The sequence below is a fragment of the Myxocyprinus asiaticus genome, chromosome 20 (assembly GCF_019703515.2).
Source record: "Myxocyprinus asiaticus isolate MX2 ecotype Aquarium Trade chromosome 20, UBuf_Myxa_2, whole genome shotgun sequence".
Classification (NCBI taxonomy): Eukaryota; Metazoa; Chordata; class Actinopteri; order Cypriniformes; family Catostomidae; genus Myxocyprinus; species Myxocyprinus asiaticus.
In genome coordinates this window covers 14,691,924-14,697,955 of record NC_059363.1, presented here as the reverse complement: position 1 = coordinate 14,697,955, position 6,032 = coordinate 14,691,924, and positions in this window count along the sequence as shown.

The window sequence follows — 6,032 nt, the reverse complement described above, 5'->3', positions numbered from 1 at the left end:
CTGTAGCACACATTTTATCTCTGGTAATTTAAAATTTCTCATTTTAAAATATTTTTCAGAACTAATTGTAAGTTTGATAGGTTGAGCTCTAAAAGTGACTATAGATCAATCCCATTACAATGAATTAATCTGTGCAAGTCATTTACTATTACATTTCGGCATTTAGCAGATGATTTTATCCAAAACGACTTAGAAATTAGGAAAACCAAAAAGAAATCCTAACCTTGTCTGCAGGTCATGCAGACAGCTTCATTGAACGGCTTCATTTATTATAATAGGAGCTATCCTATATTCCGCTGAGGAAATAATTCTGAGCATCTAAACTATGAGACAATTTCATCGCCTCTCTTGCTTAGATGCTCAGCATCAACAGCACGTCTGGATAAGAGCCTTATTTAAAGGATCCGGCAATGATAATGGAAGGGCTCCAAGGCCAGTAGTGTTCTAAGTCCTACAGTATGTTATTGTTTACATCCTTGAAATGGTCTATATGTCTAATTTGTTTTGCCTCTCTCGAGTATATGCCTAAAACTGTGGTAGTATTTCATTTGTGAATGAATCTGTGTTTTTGAACTAATCTATTAAGTGAACAAATTGTTCATGTTTACTTCCATCAGTCTTGAAAGGCTGAGTGTTTTTTAACGAATCAATTAAATCAACAATTCAAACTCACTCCTTAATTATTACACTCATTTTTCATCACCTACTGGTATAAATATGTAATCTGGAGAAATGGTCATTACAGTAAATGCATCAGTGAATGAATCTGAATGAATTGGTGAATGGATTCAAAAGACTTGAGTCGGTGGATGAATCACAATCCTTGTAATCTCGCACCCCCACAGTTTGAAAACTATATTACAAATCCTTGCTTTAAAACCCCTGTGCTAAAATGTATTTGCCAGATAAAGATTAATGTAAGGGTTACCCTGACAACCACTAGGGGTCGCTATGTATGTTTATTGTTCACTTCTTGTCTTTCGTTTGCTTATGGGTTTTGTAGTTCTTTTCCCTGTCTGTGTTCATTGTTTCTTATGCTTATTAGTACCAGGTGTTTCTTGTTTTCTCATTAGTTCCTTGTATATTTAATCACTGTGCTCCCCTGTGTTCCTTGTCAACTCTTTTCTTTTGCTGGATGTATTTAGTGTGAGTTTCAGTTCTGTTTTTTTTTTTTTTTTTTTTTTTTTTTGTCTTGTCTGAGCTTTGTTTTGTATTTTACCTTTTCTTTAATAAACTGCCCTTGGATCCACACCCTCACTCTCTGAGACTCCACTACATTACAATTCACATTTCATTCCCTTAACTGAAGGGAAGCCAAACTAGAACTGACAATGCAGCTTGCTAAGTATAAGTTATCAAAGGCTACATGCCAACATTGTTATTGTATGCAACATCTTCAGTAGGCTGGTGACAAAATTCTTTACTTCATTAATAAAATGATGGTGATACAACTGGGTGGTTCCTACCCTTAAAAAAACACTTAAGATTGAGAGCAGTGTGATCATGTCATGGTTGACAGTTTCCATGAGTAACTGTTTTCAGTTTTTATTTTTTTATTTTTTTTTTTCTTGTCAGTTACATTCTTAGAGTAGTTGTGTGTGCATTAAAACACTCCTCTGTCCACACATTCCAGCCCAGCCCTGTGTCATTCAATAAACTTATTACAATCCTTCCACCCTTAGGTAAGGTCATAATCTTTCTGACTCAGATTCCAATCTGAGAAGATTGAGCCATTCGGAACCATTAATGCTTGAATTTTTTTCGTAAATAAAGCTTAAATGTTTTTGTTTCAGATGATTTTGTACATGAAATGCTTTCATGCAATGGTGGAAACAAACCAAAACAAATCTAAACCAACCAGTATTTTTACTTCGTTACCGTACTTAAGTACATCTGTACTTTTACTGAGTATTTCTATTTTGGGAAACTTTTACTCTGGTACATTCTGAAGCAAAATATCATACTTTATACTCCACTACATTATAGAAATATATGTTGTTACACGTTACTTTAAAGTGGAAAAAAGAAAAGAAAAAAATAATAAAGACGGGCTCCAGAAAGCAAGCCAATCAGCACAGCTTTCAACTGGCTGATTTGCCCTGAACACTTGTGTTAGGTATGAATGAATTAACATTACATTTATATAGCACTTTTCTGACACTACACTCAAAGCACTTTACACAGTGAACAGGGGACTCTCCTCAACCACCACCAGTGTGCAGCATCCACCTGGATGATGCAATGGCAGCCATAGTGCACCAGTATGCTCACCACACATCAGTTATTGGTGGAGAGTAGAGTTGTAGAGCCAATTAGTGGATGGGGATTATTAGGAGGCCATGATTGAGAAGGGCCAATGGAGGGAATTTAGCCAGGACACAGGGGTTACACCCCTACTCTTCATGAGAAGTGCACTAGGATTTTTAATGACCACAGAAAGTCAGGACCTCAGTTTAACATCTTATCCAAAAAATGGTGCCTTTTTTAGAGTATAGTGTCCCCATCAATATGCTGGGGAATTAGGATCCACACAGAGCGAGCACCCCCTGCTGGCCTCCCTAATACCTCTTCCAGCAGCAACCTTTGTTTTCCCCAGGAGGTCTCTCATCCAAGTACTGACTAGGCTCAACCCTGCTTAATTTCAGTGGGCAACCAGTCTCAAGCTACAGGGTGATATGGCTGTTGGCAAGTAGCATACCTGCCTAGCAGTCATCAGTTTCCCACCAAGATGGCAACAGTTCAGCAACACCCTTGGCCTTATTTAAAAGATTTATTTGAGCTTCTTGAAATAAAAAGGACAGTGTTGTCATTAAATGTCTCCTCTGCCTGCCCAGTCTCCATATGATTTCGGCTTTCAAGAATTCAATATTAAATTTGAAAAAACACATCGAGGTAAGACAGTTTATTATATTTTAAACCTAGGGATTAGCTAGGTAATATAACCTGTTTGCTTCTAACTGGTAGGCATTCTCATGTTTAAGTATTCAGTAGTTTCAAGGAGCTTTGTAGCCAATATTTGTTCTTAATTATATGTCATTGGAAAGGTCTTCTATATTTTTATTTCTATATTCTATAAATTTTATAGCGACAATAATCTCTTAATGTGTATCAGGAGTGAACATCAAAACATGCAAAAATCAAAACAGAAGTTTATGCACACATTTGGTTTATTGTGTACTGGCAATGCACAGATCATGCAATTTCATCTAAAAACAATAAAACACTTTTAACCCTTAATGCTTACTGATGGTCCATCACCTTTTCCAAAGCTGAGATGCAAGATATTATCTTTTGAACAGCAAGAATGTTCTAAAACAGCAGAATATTTTAAAACAACAAAGTTCCACCGAGTCACACAAGGAACAATTGTGTCAAGTTTTATGTCAAGTTTCATGCAGTGGAATCCACTGCATCAGCAGGAACAGTAGAGCGATGGGCTTTGATTCATATTGCTCCACATTTCGCAGTTGAACTATTGTGTACCCTGCGGGCAGGACCCTTAGAGATGGCGTCCACTAGATCCTTTGAAGCAATTAAGTTCAATGTGTGAGTTGCACACCATTGGTATCATTTCATTCTTAAAAATGAAATTATCTCTATAGATCCAGTGGTTACACAAAACCCTCCCCCAACCCCTCTCTTCTGAAAACACTTAAAGACTTACCGAATGTATATGGTGTTGATTTACAATGAAACATGTAAAAGACTGAAAAAACGAGAATAATTAGTATGATCAATAAATTATTAACATAAATTATTAATTTACTACCGTTGCCTTGTTAATATGTAATCATGTAATCTATAAAAAAGTAACTGTAATCCGATTACGAGTATTTTAAAATGTAATTTAATCCAATTACAAGTACTTGATTTTTGTAATCTGACTGTGTAATCCAGAATACAAGTAATCTGTTACTACCCAGCACTGTGTATACTATGGAATGCCCAAACAAATACACATGATATGCTTGCACTCACCAATGTGAAACAGAGATCGATACACCTTCATTACTCTCACATATACATACAAACTAGAAGCATGTGCATTCACTTATGAAACGCTCACGCATATACAAACTTAACGCATACCTACACTTATTAAATGCTCACTCACGCACGCACACAAACTCAATACAAGCATATACACCTACAAAATGCTCACACATATACATACAAACTCTATGCAGGCATGCACACTTACTAAACATTAATGCATACATACAAACTCTATGCATGCACATCCACTTAGTAAACTCACACATACATAAACTCATGCTTATACACTAATTTATCATGCACACATACATATACATACTCACATACTTATTATGAAATTCTAATGCAAAGACACATTCTTTAAAATCTCTATGTATGCGCATGTGATTTCATATGTGAAGGTGCATTAAATTCTCAATGTAAACGGAAGGCATTTCAGTGTAAAAGGAAGTCTCCACCAAAATCAACATGAATTTAAGAGTGATCTTACTAGTTTTAAAGTTTATTAGTGCTTTACTTGCATCTGAACATTCATTAAATTGACTTGCATGTTATTTCTATCCTAATGAACACTGTTATTTAAAATAAATAAATATTGCTGCCAGTGTACTACAGTTTTTAGTTATTTGAAAAAAAATCACTAAAATTCACAAAAATGTCATTTTCACATTCCAAAGGTTGTGGTAAATTCTCAGTGGATAGACTGACTTACTACAGGTTATACAATGTCTGATTATAATGTATCACCTGTCCTATTTAGTCTTGAAGCAAGAGCTTTGGACAGGACTTTGTACTCAAGGCACAAAAGGGAAACAGGCCTTCAAATGGCAATGTTTTGAAGATCACCCTTTTAAGGCAATAGGGTGATGACTGCTCTTCTGCAGCTAAGTGGCAGAAAGCCTTTTTCGAGGCCATCTTTAAGCACTACGAGATCTTTTCCTATAATGGGCCAGAATATTTTGTAAAATTAAATGGGTAAACCATCAATCCTGGGGGATTTCCCATTATCCATACTCATCAAAATTTTATGGAGTTCCTGTAATGACAGAGAGAGTTGCAGTTTAGCATTGATCTCTTCATCTCACCTTTGGCAGACCATCATATAAACTATTAGCAGCCATTTTCTCTTCATCTGCTAGATCAGTTGTACATGGCTTTGAATAAAACTGTGCAGCGTGTTGCCTTATCTCAGCAGGATTAGTGAACTCCTGCCCAGCATCCGAATGCAAGAAATGAACAATTCTACTCTGACCATTTTTTTCCCTCCAAGCTAAAGAACAACTTGGATGGGGCATCCATTTGTGTAGCTTTCTGACTATATCTATATATATATATATATATTTGTACTTTTCCACAGTCCCACCACTGCTGTAAGGAGCTATACATATATTTCTGTTGTTTACAAACATCCCAAAAATAAAATAAAAGTATCTTTAAAATTATTGTCATCCAAAAGAGATGTATTAATGTGCCAATTACAGCAATTGACCTTACAGCAATAACTTTTATATTGCAGAGGACAGCACTGTGATCTGAAAAACCTACAGGAGTAATTTTGCAATACTTAAAAAAATATTAGATTCAATTTCAACTCATTATTTACAGGTTCACTTTATTTACAGGTAACCTGATCTGTGCTTATTAATTTTGTCTGGGCAGATGCGAATAAGATGACCAATTTTTCCACATCCAGAACACTTCATCGTGGTGTCAGACGTTGCAAATATAACATAGTCAAAGCCATCTATCTTAAATTTTAAAACCAGGTCAAGTTCATCTTCGCCATTCTTAAGAATCATATAAACCTGTCTTATAAAAGACACAAGATGTTTCACTAATGGTGATTTGCATCAAAGCTGAATTTGTTTTACTGGAGGAGAATAACTTTCCATAATACGACTGTTCCGAAACAACAATTTCATCTTTCACAAATGGAGTAACATTGGAAAGTAATATTTTCTTGGAGGGAGTGCTCAAAGGAAACATGGGCATGAGTGAACCAATTCAACACCCAGGGCTCGAGTTGAGGGGGGATG